This window comes from Macrotis lagotis, chromosome 1 (assembly GCF_037893015.1).
Source record: "Macrotis lagotis isolate mMagLag1 chromosome 1, bilby.v1.9.chrom.fasta, whole genome shotgun sequence".
NCBI lineage: Eukaryota > Metazoa > Chordata > Mammalia > Peramelemorphia > Peramelidae > Macrotis > Macrotis lagotis.
Window position 1 is genome coordinate 640624321 of NC_133658.1, and position 23833 is coordinate 640648153.

The following is a 23833-nucleotide window of genomic DNA, read 5'->3' on the forward strand; positions in this document are numbered from 1 at the left end:
ATATAGCAGGAAGGGAGTAGGATTTGTAGTCAGGGCAAAGAAGGAAGCTATTCTTTTGAACATTTCTCTATTTCATATTTCTATTTATGCATTTGGTTGCCATCTGTTGTCCTTTCAGAGCTCTTAACAGCTTGTGGTCCTCTGTGGTCTTTCAGAGTTTTCTTTTTCCCCCCCAGAGGAGAGTTTTGCTTATCTTATGATACTCTAGTTTATGTTTCATCTCCATGCATACTTTCTTGTTTTGGGCCTTGTTGAACTCGATTGTTTTCTTTTTTTTTTTTCTGTTTCTCCACTTTAGGAAAATCATTTTGCATTCCAAGGCCATTTCCTCGACATCAGCAATACTTAGATTGGTGTCATTTTACTAAACTGGTTTCCTTATCCTTCAGTGGATTCTACCACATTGAGGATTGATTGAATGCTTGTACTACAACAGCACCTTCATCACTCCATTTACTAAAAGAGTCAGGTTTTTCTTGATTGTTCTTTTGTTCTTTGTGTATTTTAATGGAGAATCAATTTGCTTCATCAGCCCAATGGTATTTCTCAAACCATTGTCAAATGATGTGAAGGTGTGCTATCTGAGAGACTCATATCTACAGAAAATAGGAAAATAATGATCTGCTTAATTTTAATAGTGACTTTTTTTGCCCTTGAAATATGCATATGAATGAGTAGACATAATGAATGGCGCAAAGAGCAAAGTGTGTTTTACTGCCTAACATGGATTGGAATGCCAGCCAGCATGTGTGCTTTTAATAAAAGAAAGCTGAGTTGGGTTTTGATATAGGGAATCAACTGGTTATGGTGCCCATAAGAAGAAATTGAATAGAGTCTTGTCATTGGACTCCTAGAATGCCAGAGAAATGATGTCATCCTTGAAAAATGTTTGCCTGTAAAGATTACAGATCCTAAATTCCTATTGAACTGACTGCAAAAGACTGGAAAGAGGACCACTTTGCTAGGCAAGTAGACTCCTTTTCCCTGTGGTTAACCACTTGGGGATTATGTGCTGCATTTGAGGCCTATTTACAGCCAGGGAACAATGAGTACATTTCACAATCGGGTTTAATTCCCATGAAATTGATATTTTTTCTGTGACTGTTCCTAGCTTTCAAAGGAGTGCTTAAGAGATGGAGGGATTGTATTAACCAAATATTCCAAAATAACTTATTGTAACAATAGGAACATAGTCACTTAATCTTCTCTTCTTATCCTGGTCTTTGCTGTGGGTTTTTCTTTTTAAATTTCCAAGTATATTTGTTTCAGGGGGTACTGACTTGGAGATCACAGCCAATGTGACAAAAAGAAAATGAAAGAAAAGAAAAGAAAGGAAAAGAAAAGAAAATGAAAGCACTGTACTTTTAAAATCATAGCCGACCGACCAGTATGACCAAGTAGGTTGAGATACATCTGGCTGGAGACTGACATTCTACTCACCAAAAACCAGGCATGATTCTTAGTGTTTTGATGTTACTGAGCTTACTTCTCTAGAGGAGTGTTTATTCTAGTACATAGTAGTTATCAGTGGTGATTTGTATAGATTTGGGTGGTCTTAATGGAAACTGTTTACTCAGCTGGCTAATTATTGTTCCACATTAAGTGGAATTTGGACTGGTTGGACTCTGCATGCATGTTCAGTGGGGTTGGGGAGTGAAGGACCACAAGGAGATCTAGGCCTTTTTGTGACCCCTCAGGTAGCCACCAGATTTTCTTGTTAAGGATACCATGCTACAGTTTGAAATTTTATCAGCTATTGGTTAATGAGTTGGAAAATCATTTGAGATACAGAGAGAAAATTTAGCCCCTTGGGTTAAATATTGCCTTGTTTCTAATTCAGGTCATGATTTTGAATCCTGAGCTAGAGTCCTGAGCTGCAGTAATCATTACTTAATATTAATATGGAAATGAGTTTGCCCTGTTACAAGTCCCAGAATCAATCAGTAAGTAATTATGATAATCAGTCCTAAAGATGCTTTGAAAGTATGGTACTTTCTAGGTGGTAATTAAACTTCCCAGTATCCCTGGGTGGTTGATTTGGGGCAAGGGGGTGGGCATGGTAAAAAAATATTTCCTTCTTCCATCTTTCAGGTGGCAAAATGCAGACAGCAAATCACTAACAAGGATTCTTTGGCAAAAGTAGAAATGGAGGGTGACTAGGTGGCACAGTGGATAAAGCACCAGCCCTGGAGTCAGGAGTACCTGGGTTCAAATCCGGTCTCAGACACTTAATAATGTCTTAGCTGTGTGGCCTTGGGCAAGCCACTTAACCCTGTTTGCCTTGCAAAAACCTAAAAAAAAAGTAGAAATGGAATCCAGAGGAACAAGTTTCCTTTCTGAAGTGGGGATGGCCAAGGTGAATATCTTTATGAAGAGGATGTCAAAAAAGAAAAGATATCTCAGTGACTCCTCTATTTTATTCCCAAAAAGAAATATATTTCCTATGAATTTTAATGGACCCCAAAGATTTGGGTGTGATGCAGTAAAGCCCAGGAGATCTGGGTTTTAAGTTCTGAGACTGAAACTTAATAGTTATTTGGCCTTTGAAAATCACTGAGCCTTAAAATCTCATCTGTAAAATGGGCTAATAATATGTGCAGTGACTACCCTATAATCTTGTGTGAGGAAAGCACTTTGTGAACTTTAATATTTTATGTATACATAAGCTATCATTAACCTTTCACAGGTGTCACTACTCTACAGCCTGAACAGGAAACAGCCATTCCTACATACCAGTTTCCATGATGCCAGTCTTTTTCAGGACATTTCCAGAAAGAGTTAGTTGGTTAGTTGTATAACATTAGGTAGTTAGTAGCTCCCTAGATAATAATCCCATTGCTCCAATCTTGTTGTGCTTCTATTTTTTTTTCTTAAAAGAGTGTCATTCAGTATTTAGGGCCAGAATAAAGGGAAAACTTCCAAGAGGGAAATTATTTCAACATGAGAAACTGGAGCATGTGGCCCTATGGAGTTTTTAATATATTTGATGAAGTTGAAGGCAATTTCTTTGATCACAGCATTGAAATTTACTCTGCGATTCCCAGCAGGATCATAAATGGACATTCTGGACCTTTAACTATATATTTTTCTTTTGGCAAAGGGATTCCTCTTTCTGACTACTGCAGTTATGGTCTCTCCTTCCTGATGTCATGGTCCTCTTTGAGAACAAAGCACCACCACCACCTACAATCCAGAAATATACTCCTTGCACATCACTTTGGCCAACTTCTTATCTGCTACTTTCGTCTTTGGAATCTCTCTCTTTGCACTCTATCCCCAACTGGCATGCTTCACTTTATACTCAAGTCATCCATCTTGTCTACTTCTTTGAGGATTCTCCCTACCCCCCCCCCAATTTTGAATGATTATCAATGAGTACTGTCATTGCTTTTCAAAAGAATATGACAGATATTCTCCTCTGGCACCACTCACCATCTCTGTGCCTTTCCAAACCAAAATTCAGTTATCTATGTTGTCTTCCCCATTAGAATATGTTTCTTTAGGGCAGGGTCTGTCCCACTTTTTATTTATATCCCCATCAGTTAAAACAGTACTAGACCACATAGTAAGTACTTATATACTTTTGAATTCACTCATTCATTCATTGGAAAGGATATCTCTTTATAATAATTTTCTAAGGATCCATTTCCTTTGTGGGTAGTTTGGAAACCAGTTAATTCAAAGTAAAAAGAATAATGTCATTCATTAGAGTAATTCAGCCATTCAGTTCAATGATGGTTTTATTTAAAGCACCAACTGCATGCAAAAGCATTGTGCTTATGTACTGGGGATAAGAAGAAAAAAAATAAGACTCAGAAGAATATGCCTTCAAATAGTTCCCTAATACTAAGTGTGTACTATATGTGCACGAGGGATAGTGAGGTGTGCAATGAATAAAGAGTCAAATCTGAGTTCAAATTTGACCTTAGTACTTAGTGGTTATTTGACTCTGGATAAGTCACTTAACCATGTTTGTCTTGGTTTCCTTATCTGTAAAATGAACTGAAGAAAGAAATGACCAACTACCCCAGTATCTCTGGCAAGAAAATCCCAAATGGGATCAATGGACATAACTGAAAAAAAAACATACACAGAAGTGATAAGGTCAGAGGAGAAGTCAGACAAAATGCTCAAGTAATTATTTGGAGACTTCAGAACTTAGAGAAGGTTTTATTCAGGAATTGGCATTTGAGATGAGCCTTTAAGGACAACAATAGAAGAAAGCATTGTGTCTGATACATATATATTTTTAATATGTTTGCTGATTGCTCTTTTGAAAAGTGAGGATGATGATGTACAATTTAGGTATGGGGGATAGCCAGTGCAGCTAAAGGAGGCAGAGTATTGCATATAAGGAGCAGCAAGATGGCCAGTTGATTTGGACTGTAGAGTAGACATTATCTAAGGCTAGGTATTTAGGAATGCAGTTTTTCTCCATCTATGGACCTGGATCCTCTGAGGTTAAGAAATACTGATGTAGGGTTTTCAAAATGCATGTTTGGCTTCTAGTATTTGTTTTCTCCCTGGTGAGATGAATTTCAGTGTGTGGTATGAGCAATGGTCTTTTAACCTGTTTCTCTGGAAGGTTAAGGAGAAAGGGTAGATACTGTGATTTCTTCAAGGGGATCTATATGTTATCTTTTGGAATTGCTCTGCTTTCCAGGGGGAGATTGAAAAAAATTACATGTGATTTAATTTGAATGCATTTCTGTGTCCTGGAATTTTTGTACAACCTTTTCCATTTAGTGAGCAATGATTAGTGGCTTAGAATTCTTCCAGAATCCCTAACCTTCTGCTAAAACAATTGTTAAAGTATGTTTCCTGTAGTATGACTGTTAACAGAACTGAGACTTTCAAGTTATGCTTTAATCTTATCTGAAATAATATAAATTACCTTCAGGAAATATAGTTTATAAATACAGCAATACAGGTTAACTCGAATCATAAAAGGAAAGGAAAACTAATAATAGTGGTAGTTTCCAACATCATTCCCTCTCTATCCATTAATTCATATATTTCTGCAGAGAAGACCTTTATACATCACACTGTTCTTATAGGAGATGAATGTAAAAGATGAAATTGGAATTCCAGGACCTGAGTCCGAATCTCCTTTCTCTTATAACCTATCTTGTTCTCAGTTTTCCTCATATATATAACAAAGACCTGGGACTAGCTGACTTCATGTTGTGGTTTAGTTGCTTTCCATTGTGTCTGACTCTGTGACCTCATTTGGAATATTCTTGGCAGAGATAACTGGAGTGATTTGCTGTTTCATTTCTCCAGTTCATTTTAGAAATGAGGAAGCTGAGGCAAACAGAATTAAGTGACTTGCCCAGTTGTGAGTGTGACATAGCAGGTAAGTGTCTGAGGCCAGATTTGAACTCAGGAAGATGATTTTTCTTTATTCCAGATGTATTACTCTATGCACCTTATTACTTAGTAGCCCTAGATGGCCTTCATAGATGTACTCAATTCATTCTTCATCATTCTTCATCAACTTCATCAAAGTTGTTCATTTTATAATATTGATATTAAAATATGAGAATGGAAAGAGAGGAGTTAAATTTAACTTCAAAAATTCAAGTGTGGTAAAGAGTTTGTTTTGAGATAGGTTGTATTTGAACTGTGAGTGGAGTGCTTTGTTACTGTACTGTCTTATTGACAACTAGAAATGTAGATCTGGAGTGTGGAAGAAATATCAGAGCTAGAGAAATAGATTTTGGAGTTATCTGCAGAAAATAGTGTAATTCAATTTATAAGACTTAAGAAACATCTGTTAAGTACCTGCTGTATGAAAGGACAGGCAGGTAGGTGGAACTGTTGATAGAGCACTTGGGAGGGGATCAGGAAGACTCCTCTTCTTCAGTTCAAATCTGATCTCAGACACTTATTAGCTCCAACGCTGGGCAAGTCAATTACCCCTACTTGCCTCATTTTCCTTATCTGCTAAATTAATTTGAGAAGAAAATGGCTAATCCCTCCAGATTTTTGACCCCAAATGGGGTCATGAAGAGTTAGACACAAATGAAAGAAGAATGACTGTATTCAAGGGTAGTATGCTAGCTCCCAGTGTGAAAAATACCAAAAAAAAAAAAAGGCAAGAGTTTCAATCTTTAAAGTGCTTGCATTCTCTTTGATGGATGGAGCATTTACACAGACAAGCAATTACATAGTGATTTTTGGAGAGGAAGTCAGGATCAGGGAAGAATGGGGAAGATGGGATAGTTGAGCTGAAGGAAGGACTGTGGAAAAATGAGAAATCTAGTGTCTTGGGTCATGAGAGTTCTCTTTAACTAGAGAGCACTAGAATTGATTGTGACCAGATTTCCTTTATACAAAAACCCAAAGAGGACATTGTTGTAATAGTCTTTTTTATATATGTTTCAGAACATAGGAGTCAACAAAATCACCAATCTTAACACTAATCTGTTTAAAGTAGGTCCCAGTGGGAATTAAGCATTGGAAACGTGACCAAACTTGAGTAAGCATGAATATTTGGCCAGTCACACCAGAGCAAACATGAAGTGGGTAGAAAGATTATCATTAATGTGAAATAGGGTTCCTTATCTATGATTGAAAGAAAGGAGGAGAAAAGGTTGGATGGTGTTAATGCTGGAATAGCTTGAAAATGGAAAAGGGCAAAGTTGAGGGGTGTCCAAGTTGAATGGTCAGTATCTTCTTGGCCATATATTAGTCTCAGTAAAGGGGGAGAAATAGAATAGTCATAAAATAGTCCCTATGGAGAATGAAATTAGCAGGTTGATAAGAAATTCCCCTTTTGCTTTCATCTTAGTCTCCTTTCTCCTTCTCTTTCCATACTTCTCTGTAGTCATCATAGTTATTATTTCCTACAGCACAATAACATTCCATTATGTTCATATACTACAATTTTTGTTAATAAAAAATGACAAGTAGTTAAATTTAAATTTTTGTTTTTAAAAGTTTGTCTTATAAATAAAATATCTCTATAATAAAAAGAGAAAAAAGTTTCTTTGTAGACTTTTTATTTAACTATTTAATATAATAAACTTTCCCCTCTTTTCATATTACAGATATGACAGATTTGCTTCACTTACTAGTAAAACAAAATAAGTTCAATTTCTGCCGTTCTTAATTCTGACCCCCTCCAGAAGATTTTTTGCAACATTAAAATAATGATAATAATAATGATGAAAAGCCCAATGATGTATAGCCACCTTCTCCCTTAAATGCTTTCTTGTCGATATTTTAATCTTGAGCAGGTCAGAACTATCTCCTCTGACAGTCAAAGCCCATTTAGTTAAACAATAGACCTTCTTGTGGTCAGCTCTGCTGCAGCTAATAATTTATCTTGGCCTGATGTTCATTAGTAGGAGCCTTTGGCAGAGGCATATCTCTGGTTGTGGTTAATTATCTAGTGGGTCAATAACAAGGCTGCATAAAGTCACCCTGTCATTCGAGGAAAGGTTTGTTTCTCCTGCAGTCAACTCTTGATTATCCCTGGTGGGAGGTGGAGTGAACAGGAAATGAATTGGTAAGCAAAATCAGCTGATCGTCTCTAACCCTCTAGAGAACCATTAACACCTTCGGTCCCCCAACCCCTCACCTCACTCACCCAAAGGAAGATATGCAATGGAGCAATGAAATAGCTAAAAGCCTGGGAACTGCAGGAAACATTGAATGACCTGGACTATCCAAAAAAAACCAAGCTATCCTTCCTTCATGGATTCATTATGTCATCATTGTTGGTATCCTTCCTACAGGTGCAGATAAAAATCCACCCTTTCTTGTTTCAGTCACATGTAAATCTCCTGTAGAGGACTGTCCTGATATGTGGAGACTGTTTTTCTTTCTCCTTTCCTTTTCATTCTCCTTTCATTTTTCTTCCTTTTCCCTTGTCCCCTTTTTCTTTTTTCCCCCCTTTTTCCTTTCCTTTTCCAAGGGATGCTGCCTTGCCATAGTGCAGAGTGAAGAGTCTATCGTGATGAGGAGCTGAGTCAAGATTCCCAACTCTCAGGATGACTTCATTATTTTTCTAGAGATTATATTCTGAGGATGTTAGCAGAGTTCAGAGATTCAAATGCAACAACAAAAGACCATTCCACAGTTAAAAGCAAAACAAACACAAACCAGCTTTTACCCAGCACAGATAAGGACCACACATTGATAGAATGAAGTTCCAGTTTTTAGGATTGTGGTTCCATCTGCATACCCTTCCATTTCAGCATGAGCCCCCATAATTCAAGAGATGTGTGGGAGGTGATACAAAAGGTCTGTGAGCTTCTCTTTCTCAGGAGAGAATAGAATGAATAAAAGCAGAGGAGAAAGAGCAATAGAGATTTGAAGGAGCATAATTTTTATCTCTACTACAAAGGCAATATAGGGACTTAAGTTACAATGGAAAAGTTTAGGTTTCAATGCCTTTCTATATAATGGAAGGAGTATGAAACTCAAACACTATTATTGTGAAGAACAAATGAGATAATATTCATAAAACACTTAGCACAATCTTGCCACAACCTAGATTTAATAAATACTTGTTTCCTTCTCCTTATTGCCTTACATGAAAATGAGCTGGGAGGACCCTATGAAGAAAAATTACTAACAGCTAGCATTTATGTAGTGCTCTACATTTCTAAGATCCTCACAACAACTTTGAGAGGCAGGTGATATTATTATCTACATTTTACAGATAGGGAACCTGAGGCAGACAGCCCTGAAGTGTTTTGCCCAGGACTATACAACTAGTAAGTGTCAGCATGTGTATTTGAATTTGTTTTCCTAACTCAAGGTCCAGTAGGTCCATTAGGTCACATCACTGCCTATTTCTTAATACTTTATTCTCCATCTAGTCTCTTTACAACTCTTTTATTCTCTTGGTGTGCTACATTTACACACGAATTGTCCTGACAATTTAATTTCATGGTATGTAGTAACTGCTTTTCTCCCTCTGTGTAGAAAGTGTATAATGTGATTATAAGATTTTGAACTAAATGGAACCTTTTAATATAATTTTGTAATTAATTGTAATTCTGTGTAATATATAATTTTACAGATGATACTTGTCCAGAAGTGGTTTGCTTAGGATTTTATATATACATATATATATATGTATGTAAGTAATATTTAGGATTTGAACCCAGCATCTCTGATTCCAAGTCCTGTGATCTTTCCATTTCATTGACATATTGTAGAAACAAGAGGCTATATGTGTTGGATGATAATGACATTATTTTTCAGACTTTCTCATACAAAATGATACTAGATGCTATGCAGGTCCCCTGTAGGCATGGTTCTGGTTGAGAATACAGCAATAAAAACATCAATGCAACCTAATGTTTATGCAAAGAAAAAAGTATCATCTGATATGATCTCAGAAATCTGCTGCCATGGGCTTTTGAAACAATTAGTTTAGACTATTTCACAGAGCATTAAGCTGAACAATGTCAGTCTGTTCCCAGGTGCTCTTCAAGCATATTTCTACAGTGAGGCCAAAATTTAAGCTGAAGAGAAAACAACATTCATTTCTCGCTTGGAAGGTTACAAAGAGAACACACTGACTTTTTTCCCCTAGATTCTCTTGATTCTGGTGCTTTCTCTCTAAAATTTCCTTTCATTTATCCTGTCGACATCTTGTTTGTTTAAAGTTGTTTTCCCAATAAAATGTGACTCCTTTAGGGAAAAGACCATTGACAATCTCCATGAGTTTTACCTTAAAATAATAATTAACTTACACATTTTAACCTTTAGAGTCTGTCCCAACAAGGAACAATCATTGAACACCAAAGTTTGACCTCAAGAGAGAGGAAAACAGAATTAGGTTGACATAAATATTTATTAATATTTCTCTAAGCTAGTTGATTATACAGGGGTACATGGAGGAATTGGCATCCCCAAAATGGAATTTTTCAAAAGGATCTTTATACGTTTTTCACTATCAGAAGGCAGGATCTGAAAAGCTATTTCTGGCATTGTCCGTTAAGGGAGTGGCCTTCAACTGAGGATGGAGCTGAATATCAGATACACCTCTTAGGAGGTATGTCCAGGAGGATATACCAAGGGGGATGATTCCTCCCAAACCCAGGTTCTTTTTGCTTCTCAGTTATACTAAGACTGGGCAGCCAGGTAGTACAGTGGATGGAGCACTGGCCTTGAAGTCAGGAGAATGAGAGTTTGAATCCGGTCTCAGACACCCGACACTAACTAACTGTGTGACCCTGGACAAGTCACTTAACCCAACTACCTCCCATCCAGGGTCATCCAATCGTCTTGATTCATATCTTGCCACTGGATTCAGATGACTGGAGGAGTAAGTGAGACTGGTGACTTAGCACAGCACCTCTCACTCAAATGCAATTCATATGCTTTTCATGGCATCACTTCCCTGATGTCATGGTCCTCTTCTAGAATGAAAGAAAAACATTTTTTATTAAAGATATTATTTGAGTTTTACAATTTTCCCCCCAATCTTACTTCCCCCCCCCAGAAAGCAATCTGTCAGTCTTTACTTTGTTTCCATGTTGTACATTGATCCAAATTGAGTGTGATGAGAGAGAAATCATATCCTTAAGGAAGAGACAAGAAGTCTAAGAGGTAACAAGATCAGACAATAAGATATCTGTTTTTTTCCCCCTAAATTAAAGGGAATAGTCCTTGAACTTTGTTCAAACCCCATGGCTCTTTATCTGGATACAGATGGCACTCTCCTTTGCAGACAGCCCAAAATTGTTCCCAATTGTTGCACTGATGGAATGAGCTGGTCCTTCCAGGTTGAACATCACCCCCATGTTGCTGTTAGGGTATACAGTGGAAAAACATTTTTTTAATACTAAGACCTCCACAAAACAAATGTGAGCTATGCTAAGGTCTCTGCAACATAATGTGAATTTTCCCACTTCAGGATGTTGGTATCACACAGTGACCATTACTGGGTATTAGAGATCCTCATCATGTTTTTGCCTTTGTTTATATGCCCTGCAATTAGTCTAATATCTGTAACATAGTAAGCACTTAAGGCTTTTTGAATTTTCAGCTATTACTAATGCTGGTTGTCTTCTTTTGGAATATTCCAGATAAATTTGATATCAATTTCACTTCCCACCTAATTGAAATATGAATTTTAAGATGAAAATAATTCAGAAAATTAGCATGTCTTCACTTAAGAATGTTAGGAAGTATTTATTTACTTAGAGACAAGTAACCTGCTGTACTCTCCTAAAACTGCCTGTTCCCCGCCCCCCCCGCCAAAGCTCTATCTGCATCAGAAAAGTACCTCACATCTTACTTTTATTAAGAAAACTGAGTTCATTCAACCTGTTTTCCTACCTCCCTTCTATAATTTTACATTTCTCTAATTTCTACTGTTTTTCCTTATTCCCTTGTGTCTTAGATGGTAGTCATATGCTTTTCCAAAAAGCAACTCCTCTGCCTTTGGACTTTTTTTTCCCCCAATTGTTATTTTATTTTATTTTTCCAATTACATGTTATGAAAGTTTTTCAAGAATCACCCATGTGTATATGCATTTTTCTAAGCTATATAATTTCCTTCCACCCTTCCTTCCCACCCTCCTCCCCTCAGTGGCAAACAATCTGGTGAACATTATACATAATACATTTTTCTGAATGAGGAATTAGGACTAACAGAAAAGTAAGAAAATATAAGTAGGAAGTAAAAAATAAGAGAAATTTTTAAAAGTGAACGTAAAGGTCCTTCAGAGTCTACAGTTATTATTTTATTTTGTTTTTCTTCCTCTGGACATGGAAAGCATTGTCCATAACAGGTCTCGCTGGGTTGTCCTAGATTTCTGAACTGTATCATCAAGGTTGATCAAAATCAATGTTGTTCTTAATGGGTACAATGTTCTCTTGGTTCTGCTCCCTTCCATTCAGCATTTGTGTAATTCTTTCCATGCATCTCAAAAGTCTGACCATTCATGGTTTCTTATAGATCAATAGTACTCTATAGCATGTATATACCATAACGTGTTCAACCAATCCCCAGTTGATGAGCATTCCCTCAATTTCCAATTCTTTGCCACTACAAAAAAGGGCTGCTATGAATATTTTGCAACATGTGGGACTTTACTCATTTTTTGTGATTTCTTCTGAATATAGACCTAGTATTGGTATTGCTGGATCACAGGGTATGATCAGTTTTATTGCTCTTTTGATAATAGTTCCATATTGCTCAAGGTTGGACAAATTCACAACTCCCTACAGTGTATTAATGTACCAACCTCTCCAACCTTGATCATTTTTCCCTTTTTGTCATTTTAACCAATCTGATAGGTATGAGGTAGTATCTCATAATTATTTTCAATTGTATTTCTCTAATCAGTAGTGATTTGGAACATGTTTTCAAATGATTATTTATAACTTTAATTTTTTCATTTGAAAACTGCCTATTCTTATCCTTTGACCATTTCTCAATTGGGGAATGACTTGTATTTATAAATTTGATTCAATTCTCTATATATTTTAAAAATGAGACCTTTATCAGAACCCTTGCTGTGAAAAAATTGTTTCCCAGCTTTCTGTTGTCCTTCTAATATTGGAAGCATTGGTTTTATTATTGCGAAATTTTTTAAATTTAATATAGTCAAAAATCATCTATTTTGCAGTTTATAATGTACTCTGTACTAAAATTTCTTGTTTGGTCATAAATTTCTCCCTTTTCCTTAGATCTGACAGATAGAGTATTTCTTGATCTGTTAACTGGTCTATGGTATTGACTTTCATATCTAAATTCTGTACCCATTTTGACATTACTTTGGTGTAGGGTATGAGATGTGAGTCTATGCCTAGTTTTTGCCATATTATTTTTCAGTTTTCCCAGTTTTTGCCAAATAGTGAGTTCTTATTCTAGAAACTAATATCTTTGGGTTTGTCAAACAGATTGCTGTAATCATTTACTACTGTTTGTTTTGAACCTATCCTAATCTATTGGTCCATTACTCTATTACTTAACCAGTACTAGGCAGTTTTGATGACTGCCACTTTATAGTACAATTTTAGATCTGTAGAGCAAGGCCACCTTCCTTATAATTTTTTTCATCAGTTCCCTTGATATTCTTAACCTTTCGTTGTTTCAGATATATTTTGTTACTATTCTTTCTGAATTACTGAGAATTTGTGAATTCTTATCATTTCACATACAGCTTCATCTCCAAATCTTCTTTACCCTCGTAAAAGCTCTCTGACCCACCAAAAACTCTATCTGCATCAGATAATAACCTCACATTTTACTTTTATTAAGAAAACTACATCCATTCAACCTGAGATTTTGTACCTCCCTTCTATAATTTTAGATTTCCCTGATTTCTACTGTTTTTTCTTATTCCCTTGTGTCATAGATGTGAATAATTTCCTTACTTCTTTTGTCTTCTCCAAAAAAACAATTCTTTCTACCTTTAGAATTTATCCTATTTTTTTCTTTTACCTATTCCTAGACTTTGATCCATGGGTATACCTTCTCTCACATCCTCAGACATACTGAGTCAGGAAGATTAGTTATAGTCTTTACTCATCACTATCCCTTGTAGAAGTGATACTTCTCTGATACTATCATTTCTCAATTTCTCCTCCTTTGTGGTGTTCTCCATCTGTCTTTATTACTCTACTGTAGAGTTCTTGACCTTTAGGAAGAAGTCTATGAACTTGGTGGGAAAAATATTTTAAATGGAAACCTTTTTGTTTTTGTTTTTGCAAGGCAATAGGGTTACACAGCTAGTTAATTATTAAGTGTCTGAATCTAGATTTGAACTCAGGTTCTCTTGTCTCCATGGCTGGTGCTCTATCCACTGCACCACTTAGCCACTCTCAGGAAAAAATATTTTAACCAGAAACTGAATTAAAAAAATAGTAATTCTTAGAAAGGATTCATAGGTTTCACTAGCCTGCCAGACAGGTCCATCCAAAAGAGATAAAGAATTCCTGTTCTAAGGAAATCTTCTTTACAATTATCTGCTGTTCTCCCTCCTCCATAATTTTTCTTTGTTTCTTGAAGGAATTCATACCTTGACCATGGTCTTCTCCATCCTAACTTTCATACTGCCACACTTCATATATTGTCTTCAGTATAAACATTGATGTATCCTCAGATATCTTCTTTTTTAGTTCATCATTCTCAATTCCCATGACCTAACCTCTTATTCTATGTAGATCCATTCTTAGGTGTGGTCATCACCTCATTATCTATAACTCTTTTACCTTCATGATCCTGATATTCCCCTTTCTGATTACAATTTCCTATCTTTCTATCTTTCCTTCTGCCTCATCTCTTAAATCTATTGTGTCTTTATCTCTGACTCCCAGTCATTCCACTCCAGATATACCTGTTCTAGTGTATCAACCTTGCTTTGGCCCTACTTTGCTTCCTTGGCAATCTTAACCCTATAGTTAATCAGTTTAATTGACTTTTAATGGCTTCTTTTAAGTGTCAACATAAACCCTACTTTCTGCAGAAAGTTTTTTTTGATTTCTGTTAATGCTAAGGCCTTTCCTCTAAGATTGTATATGGTATATGTATCTTGTTTATAGAGTTGTGTGTGTGTGTGTGTGTGTGTGTGTGTGTGTGTGTGTGTGTGTATGTGTGTGTATGTATTGTCTCTTCTATTAGGTTGTGAACTTCTTGAGGGCAGGGACTGATCTTGCATATTTTTTTGTATGACAAACACTTAGCACAAAGCTTGCATACAAAAAAAAATGCATGTTGGCATGGTTTGAATTTGCTCTTATCTTTGAAAAAGTGATGGCTGCTCTTGCCAAAGCCAATCCCTTTACTTGTGTCCTGAATGATATTTCCTCTGTTCTTTTCTAGGAACTTGACTCTCCAATTATCACCTTTCATCTTTCTCATGTATAATGAGAAGTCTTCCTTATCTTTAGGCTCCTCCCATGTTGCCTATAGTATACATTGTTCCTCCATCATTGAAAAGTCTCCATCTGACCTTGCCTCTCCTCAAGTTACTGTCCTAGATTTCTTTTCCCTTTAAACCCCGGGTGAGATTATAGCCTTCATTTCCTCAATTCCCACTAATTCCTGAGTAATTGCAATCCAATTTTCAAGCCTATTGTTTGACTGAAACTGCTATATATGCACAATTATCAATGATCTATTTGTTATTTATACCTTTTGAGTTGGTTAGTTGGTTACAATGTTTCCAAGTCCTGGAAATAGAAAGATCTGAGTTCAGATCTAGCCTCAGGCACTTACTAGTTATGTGAGCCCAGACAAATCACTTAACTTTTATCTGCCTCAGTTTCCTTAACTATACAATGGGGATAATAGCACCTACATCCCAGGGTTGTTGTGAAAATCAAGCAAGATAATAACTGTAAAATATATTAAACACTACATAAATGTCAGCTATTATTCTTAAAATTACATTAGCTGTGGTCTTTCTGATTCTAATCTTTTCTCTCTTCTACGCATCTTCTATGTAGCTGTCAAAATTATCTTCCCAAAGGCATTGATGTCTGATCACATCACTCTTGTTCATTCATCTTCAGTGGCTCCCTATTGCTTCTAAGAAAAAAGCAACCTGCTCAGTTTGGCATTTTTATCCTTTCCCAATCTGACTCCTTTACCTTTCCAGGGTTCCACATTACTTTCCAGACATATTGACTTACTTATCCTATGAACTGTTTTATATTTACCATCCATTTGTATACATTATCTTCAGTATTCAATTTGTACCTCCTCACCTCTTGTTGTCCTTAGTTCCATCAAGGCTCAGTTCAGGTTACAAATCAAAAAGTCTTTCCTGATTCCCCTAATTGTCAGAGTGCTCTTCTCACAATATCTTGTACTGTATTTACTAATGTGAATATATGTTATATTCTCCTTTCCTACTTAAGTAAATTGTAAGATTTTTGAAGGCAAGGTCTGTTCTTGGTTTTGCTGTTTTACCACAGTGTTTAATATAGTGCCTTGTCCATAAACCATGGAACTAATGTTACATTAAATTGAAATGACTTGAAGTGTAATCTCCAGTCTTTCTGTTTGATATCAAACCTGTTCATAAATGCTTCTTTTGTCTTTTAATTTTATCACCTTATTTTAGAAGTCTCTATATAATGAATAGTTGAACAGTATTTCTTAGGTCTATGACTTTATGGAAAAAAGGATAGGCTTAAGGGGAGAAAGACTTATATCTGAAATCATTTCAGTTGGGTTCACTAGAGTGATCCACATATATTCATTACATAAGATGTCATCACTACATAAGGAATCTAATAGAACTATTTGAATTTTTTAGTGCATATTTTTGTACCATTGTGGGAGTGGTGACCTCGTGTTTGTTTTGTTTGAAGGATTTAAGAAGGAATGTGAGCCATCCATCTGCTCAGTCATAATTCCATTGCTTTCTCTGAGGCAGTCAGATGAAGCAGAGGCCAAAAAGCAGTAAATTGGAAATGGTTTAAGGCCTTTGAGGATTATACCTGAGATTAGGTTAGATCCCTGACTAGTATTAGTGATTTACAAATTAAGTCTTTAGAGAAAATTGGAGCATACAGCTAAATTATTTTTTCTACCTCATGTTCCTGCTTCATGAATTCTTTAGAGGAAAACCTTGTCATTTTAAATAATGATTTCTTCTTAAAGCCAAATGAAATTTCATTTGGATTTGGGTATTCTGAGCTTTGACTTTGAATGCTTTTTAAAAAATGATTTGGGTTGGTTTATACTGTTGTGTTCAGTTATTACTGAAAAGAGAAAAGCCTCTGGTGAAGTTTTTCTTCTCATGTTTGGAAACTAAATCTCTACCCCATTGTAACTGAAAGGAGGAAATTGTGCTGGGAGCTTTAACACTGAACTCATAAATAGTGGCCTTATGTTAATATGGTGCTGTCAGCAGTCTGCAAATTAGAGCTTTGGATAATGTTGAAGGCTTAAACTTAACCTTTGACACCAGAGCAGTCCGTAGATTATCGTTCTGAGGGCTAATCTTTAGTGACAGATGCAGAGGGAGAAAAGTTTCTTAATGTAAGTAGCAAACTCCAAATGCTCTGTCAGGAGCCTTGGAGGTTTTTTCTTTTAGGTGTCAGACATGTAATAATGCCAGTAGCGCCTTCAAAGAAGGCTAATTTGAGCCTTATAAAGGGTTCTTTCTGTGGACAATTTATAGAGTGAGTCACAGTGATGGGCAAATACAGAATTACTAAAACAGTCTTAGAAGGTTATCTTGTTAAACCTGTTGCTCACCAAGATTCTTCAAATCCAACAGTTGGTCAACCAGGTTCTCCTTGAAGATTTACAGGGGAGGGAACCCTATTTTACTTCTGAAAAACTGTAAAAGAAGAAAGTTTTTCCTTTATTGATCCATATTGGTCCTTGCTACTTCCACCCATTGCTTCCTCTGGGGTCAAGCAAAAGAAATTTAATCTGTGGGTTTTTTTTTTTTTTTTTTTTGCAGATGCCCCTTCATATAGTAAGACTGGTATGTCTCCTTTGAGGATTCATTCCTCCTTGCAAAATGTCTAAATTCATTTATCAGATCTTCCCTTGATTCTTTTCTCAAAGTCTACAAACATGGAGTGGCCATTGGTTAGTATTCTTTTGGAGGGGAATCCTGGTCAGGTTGGACTGGTAAATCCTTGTGGTCCCTTCCAACTCTGAGATTGTATGAGCCTTGGGGTACAAGGATCAATGATATTTTTAAAATCATCTGATGCCAGGATGCTTTTGTACAAGGAGAATCAAACTGGGAGTCAGTAGTGTGACTTGGTAAATGAAGCCCTGGATTTGGAATCAGAGAACCTGAATTAGAATCCAGGATGAGCCTTGGGAAAGTCATTTTACCCCTCTCGTACTTTTACCTTAATTGTAAAATAAAGATGAATAAATTAGAGAAGGAAGTGTCATGGATCAGACAGTATACAGCAAGTAGTTATACATGGAATTGATTGAAAGGCAAGATTTTAAGGAAGTAATTTTTTTTAAAAAATAGGCTATTTTATAATATTACATATATGTAATATGCTATATCACATTATTATTATTTTGCTCATCACTTAGATGTCCCTATTTCACTCCTCCCTTCCCCCTGAAAATTATTTTTACCCAAAAATTTTTTTAAAAAGGAAAAAGGAACAAATCAGCAAAAATGACCAATATTTTCAAAAAAGTTTTACATTTATCATTTCATATCTATTGGCCTCCAATTTCCTCACTTCTGCAAAGGAGAGAAGGGAAGATTTTCCCCTCACTTCTTCTCTTTGGGATTTTTTGTTAATATAATTTTGCCTCATTTGCTTTTTTAATTTTTTGTTGTTTATTTTCTCCATTTAAGTTGTTGAAGTTGTGCCTATTATCTTCTCTTTGCATTAGTGTACTTGTATTTCCAGGCTTCTCAATAATCACCATCATATTAATTATTTCTTGCTTTATAGTAACAGTTGATTATATTAACATATCACAGTTTGTGTAGCCATTTCCCAGTGAATGGATAACTACTTTTTTCCATTTATTTGCACAAAAAAGTGCTGCTTATAAGTATATTGGTATATATGGAGTTTTATTTGTCATTTACCTTTTGGGATATTGGTCTAACAATAGGATCCCTGTGTAAAATTGTATGGACATTTTAGTTATTTTTTTCATAATTTCAAGTTTCTTTCCAGAATAATTGTGCTAATTTATATCCCCAATAACAGTGCATTAATGTGTCCTTCTTTCTACTACCCTACCATCTTCTTCCTAACTTTTGTCATTTTTGCCTAATTGTTGGATGAGGTGAAACCTCAGGATTGTTTTGATTTTCATTTTCACATCATTAGTGATTTGGAGCATTCTTTCATCTTATTGCTAACAGTTTACAGTTCTTCTTTTGGGAGCTATTTGTTCATATCACTTGTCTGTTGGAAAAGGATTTTGTATTACATATTTATGTTATCTATATTTCTTAGATACCAATCTCTTTTGCAGAGATATTTGAAATAAAGATTCCCCCCCCCCTCAGGCACTAGCTTACCTTTGTATTCTAGATGCATGAATTTTGTTTGTGCAAAAACTTTTCAATTTCTTATAATAAAATGTTTTTTCTTATCACCATTATTCCTTGTTTGGTGAAGAATTATCTCCTTACCTGCAGCTTTGTAAAGAACATGATCTGCTTTTCTTTTTCTTTTTAAATGGTGTGATCTTTAATATTCAGGTTAAGTAATACATTTTAAATTTCTTGTGGAATATGGTGAAAGATGTTAGTCTAAGATCAAATTTAGTTTTTACCAAATACAAAGTTCTTTTCTAAGAAATTTATGTTTTATGAATTTATTGAACTCTCTGGGGTATTGAGCTCCATTATTTCTCATTCTTTCTTATCCATTAATCTACTTTTCCTTCTTTTTTAACTAATACAAATTTTTTTTATAATGACTACTTTATAATACCATTTCTCCTTCATTCTTACCTTTTCATTATTTCTCTTGATATTTTGTTCTTTCAAATGAATTTTCTTGCTAGCTTACCCTTAAGGTAATTTGATTAGAATAACATTAAATACATTAAATTGCTTTGTTAGTATTTTCTTTTATTGGCATGGATCAGCCATGGCCACTGAATATTTGTAAGGAGTAGTCATTTTCAATCTCATTTGAGAAGGAAGTTGCTAATAAAGTGATCAAATAATTTGAGCTTGAGCCAATTCCATTCAGTATTTTTATTAATGACTTAAATAATGTATAGATGTCATTATTGAATAACAGATATTATTACAAAGCTAGGGGGATAAGCTAACACATCAGATGAAAGACATACAGCTCAAACACCATCATCTGAACCCCCAACAATTGATGTCATTTCTCCAAATTACTTTTATTTAACTACTTTGTATATATTTATTTTTATTCATTTTATTTTATGCTAAATATATTTACATATGTATTATGTTGTTACCTCCCCTTTCTTTAGAATTTATGCTTCATTTGAGAAGAGATTGTTTCAGTTGTTAGTTGTTATGCTTAAGACTGGACCTTTTTGGTCTCCTTGTTGTGGAGATTGATTTATGCCAGTTGAAGATTTTTTTCTCTGTCACAAGGGTTCACTATAATGGCAAGCAAAAGTATCAATAAAACTTTAAAAAATAAATTAAAAGATACTGGATTGTAAATTGAGAACTGGATCTTTTCATTTTTCAGATAAGGATAACCCCTAGAGTGGTTAGGTGATTTGGCCAGAACCTTGTGATTTGGTAGTGCCTGAGGCACAATGCGATCCTAGGTCCTCCTAACACTAAATCTCTTCTATGATATCTTGTGAATGATTCCATTCCTTCTGTTCACTCATCAGATCAAGATGTCAGGAAAGAGTTCTTCCCCCTTTCTAAAAATCTATCCCTATAAAAAGGAGTCTATAATCAGACTAAGGGTAATTTTTTTTTATTTTTAAATTGTTTTATGGGGTACTAAAGTAAAAGCATTCATCTCCCATTGGTCATTCTCACGGCAGCAATCTTCTTTGCATTTGGCAGGTTCTTGGAAAGCAGGACTGCACTCAAAGACTTTTTCAGATGGTAGAATTTGTGTTTCCCTGGCCTAGATTTCAAGAACTGAGGTTTTGTCTGTTCTTTAAGGAGACATCAGAATAGGACTTAGTGAACCAGGTATGACAGCAATTTATTCTGTGTCATAATTAAGAAGTATGGATAATATAGAGAGGCAGTCCAATGTAGTAGCTGCAAATGAGAAATGTTTAATAAATACAGATCCAGTATAACATAGAGAAAGCAGATTTATGATTTTTTAAATCAATATGTGGCATGCAAGAATTTATTTGTAATTGGATCACTGGTGTAGTTTATAGAGAGCTGATTTCAAAGTCAAGAAAAACTGGTTTCAAGTCTTACCTCAAATACCTATTGGTGTTAACTGATGAAAATAGTGGTTCATTCAGGTTGAATCATAGATAAAGAGTTGAAAGGGGACCTTACAAATAATCTTGTTGTAATATTACAAAGATCCCCTTCAGATCTTTAAAGTTTAAAACTGTAAATACCTTATAGATGATTGAATCCAACACCCTAATTTTATAGATGGAAGAAACTGAGGCCCAGAGGGGTTAAGTGACTTGGCCAGCATTGCACAGCTATCTGAAGTAAGATTTAAATCCATATCTTCTTAACTCTCAAGTCCAGCACTCTGTCCACTAATATGCTGCTTCCATCTCATTTTACAAATGTGGAAACTGAGGGCAAAAGTGATTATATGACTTTTCCAAGGTCATACAGCTTTTTTAAACATTGAAGCGAAAATTTGAACCCTTGGTCTTATAAGGATAGAATTTTTATCTATTCTGCCTTTTAGAATACTTTATCATTAATTCAAACCCTCTTTTTAAAATTATAATATATGTGTATGCATCTATATCTATATATGTTCTATCATAACCAGCAATATATCTGAATTAATATACTATTAAAGAAAATTATCACCCACTTTGCTATAGAATGAAATAAGCAATATTTCAAGATAATAGATATTCTGGACCAGTTGATGATTTAGATCAGGAAACTTTGCTGAAATGAACAATTTAGTAAGACATCAAGTCATCAGTTTAATTTTCGAGGATGAAAAAGTGTTTTCCCTCTAAAGATTTTTTGGTTTAAAGTGTTGAAATGGTATAACACTTGCCAGCAAAACCAGGACAGAACTTCTCTGGGAAATACAGCTTAAAGAAAATCAGAAAAACTTTACATGGGGTGGAGAAACTCATTTTCTCCTTAGATTTTCCCCCCTACCATTCTAACCTACATTTTATGGAGTTAGCACATTAAGGATGAACCAGAATGATGGTCTTGAGGTTGAAGGATGATAAGTAGACCTCATTACATTGCTTGGCATAGAGCCCATCGAAAGTGAGCAGCAACAGCCTTGATTTCATTTTAAAAGGAGTTGGAAGAATGTGAAGAAGGTCATTGCCATCAATCTGTTATTGCCCTGATAGATAGCATCTCTGTAAGGAGACATAGGAAATACTTTTTATTTTTTTAAAAATCAAATAAAGGCCCCCGAAGGAAGGTGTTCATCTTAACAGCTTTTTAATGAAAGTGTTAGGTTTCCATAATGGAGTTCATAAGCCTTTAGATGTATAAACTGTTTTAAGAAAATGCTTTTAGCATCAGGGTGTGCCAGCTGCATTCAACTCTGCTGGTACAGGTGATACTTTTGCCTTATATTTCCTTCTGAAAAGCTAGGAAGCCTAAAAATAGTTGATGATAATACTTTGTTATCACAAAACCATTGGGATAAACACTTTACATGATATTGTTGTATTAGTAGTTCAGTTTTGAGTCCATTTCATAGGTAAAGAAATGGAAACGGAGTCTGGATAGCTTGTTTGCACCTGCATTTTTAATAGATGGGGAAAAGTGAGGGGACTGGGAATGTATAGCTATTATTTACATAGAGCTTAATTATTTACAAACTTTGTAGATATTATATTATGTGATGATTGGAGAACCTTCTTCCTTGATCTGTGGCTGTTGTTTGTTTGTGATGTGTGTGTATGTGTGCATGCACATGTGTATTCTCTAAAAAGTCCAATTCTGATGCTTTGTCATGCAGTGCAAGTGTAGTACTCTGGCTTCTTGAAGATTCTGCCCGCAGCACATAACCCTGGCAGGTCCAAAGATTTGGGGTAATGAATTGCACCCCTGATTAGAGGACTAGTCTAACTAAGTTCAGAGAATCATTTCACCTGGTTCAGTGATGGATTTGGTGAGAAAAACGGAGAAATTCACCCATAAAAATCATTTTTTGAGTCATAGTGGAAATGTAGCCTGTCTGTGGAAAGAAGGCTCACAATAGCAAAATAATTAGCCAGAGGAACACCTTTGCCTACCCATGTGCATGGATGTATTGTTTTCAGTTACCATGTATATCTGTTATTGTTGTCACTCACCATGTACACCCATGTATTGTTGTCAATTATGTGATCATATGCAGACATTCATTATTAATAGTTATAAAATTGATCTTTTCTATTTTATTGCACATTTTGGAATTCTGAATCTATGCATAATGAATCCTGAATGTTCTCTGCCTTGCTTACTCACAAATGCTCTCTATGATGATTACCTCTGGGCTAAGAAGGAGACCACTTGGCTGTGCTGTGTACATGAATAGCAGAACAAGCCCTGACTTTTGAATCAGAAGTTCTGCTCTTTATTAGGTGTGTGACCATGAGCAAGTCTTGCTGAGTCCTAATTTTTACTTCTGTGAAATAGGAATAATATTTGAACTATATACATCAGAAGTAAGGTGTGTTGTTTTGAGATCCAGATGAAATAATGTATAAGAAAACATTTTTTAATCAATGAAGTCCTGGTTAAAAAGAGTTTTCTCAAACTTCATTCATTGTAGCTCTTAATTTTCTCTTATCTATGACCAGTGTCTGACTTGAGAATTCTGTCTTCTAAGAAGGAGTTCTTAACTTGGGATTCAAGGACCCTAAAGACAGATTTCAGAGCATTGGGAAACTGGATTAGGAAAAGTTACTTCTTTATTTTCCTAATATTTATTTTCTTTGTAATCCTACAAAGATTTATTTTTTGCTTTAAAAAAATTTTACAATGAGGAGGGTCCATGAAATTCATCAGATTACTAAAAGGCCTCATGATACCCAAAAAGCTAAGAACCCTTCTTAAGAGATGATGATGATAATGATGATAAATAACTGATCTGTTCTTTAAGAATTTCCATATACAAAGAAAACCTTTGACTTTGACAAGTAACATCTTCCCTTCTGTGTTATGAAGATAGATTTATATTAAGAGAACCAGAGGGACTTTACAGGAAAATTTTTGAGGATTGAATCTTTTTTGTTTGTTTTTTTTTTCTGGACATCTAGATTTGA

General features: G+C 35.3%; 1 protein-coding gene across 6 annotated transcripts in view; it reads left to right on the forward strand.

Annotated features, from left to right (window-relative positions):
- Positions 1-23833, forward strand: part of LYPD6B (LY6/PLAUR domain containing 6B) — a 222122-nt gene that overhangs the window by 65794 nt on the left and 132495 nt on the right. The window contains exon 1 of one of the 6 annotated variants that reach the window (XM_074215142.1): positions 19432-20582. The exons of the other annotated variants lie outside the window; for them this stretch is intronic. The gene's annotated coding sequence lies outside the window, so the exon portion shown is untranslated. Of the gene's footprint in view, positions 1-19431; positions 20583-23833 lie in introns of those variants that run through there. 6 annotated transcript variants of the gene reach the window in all.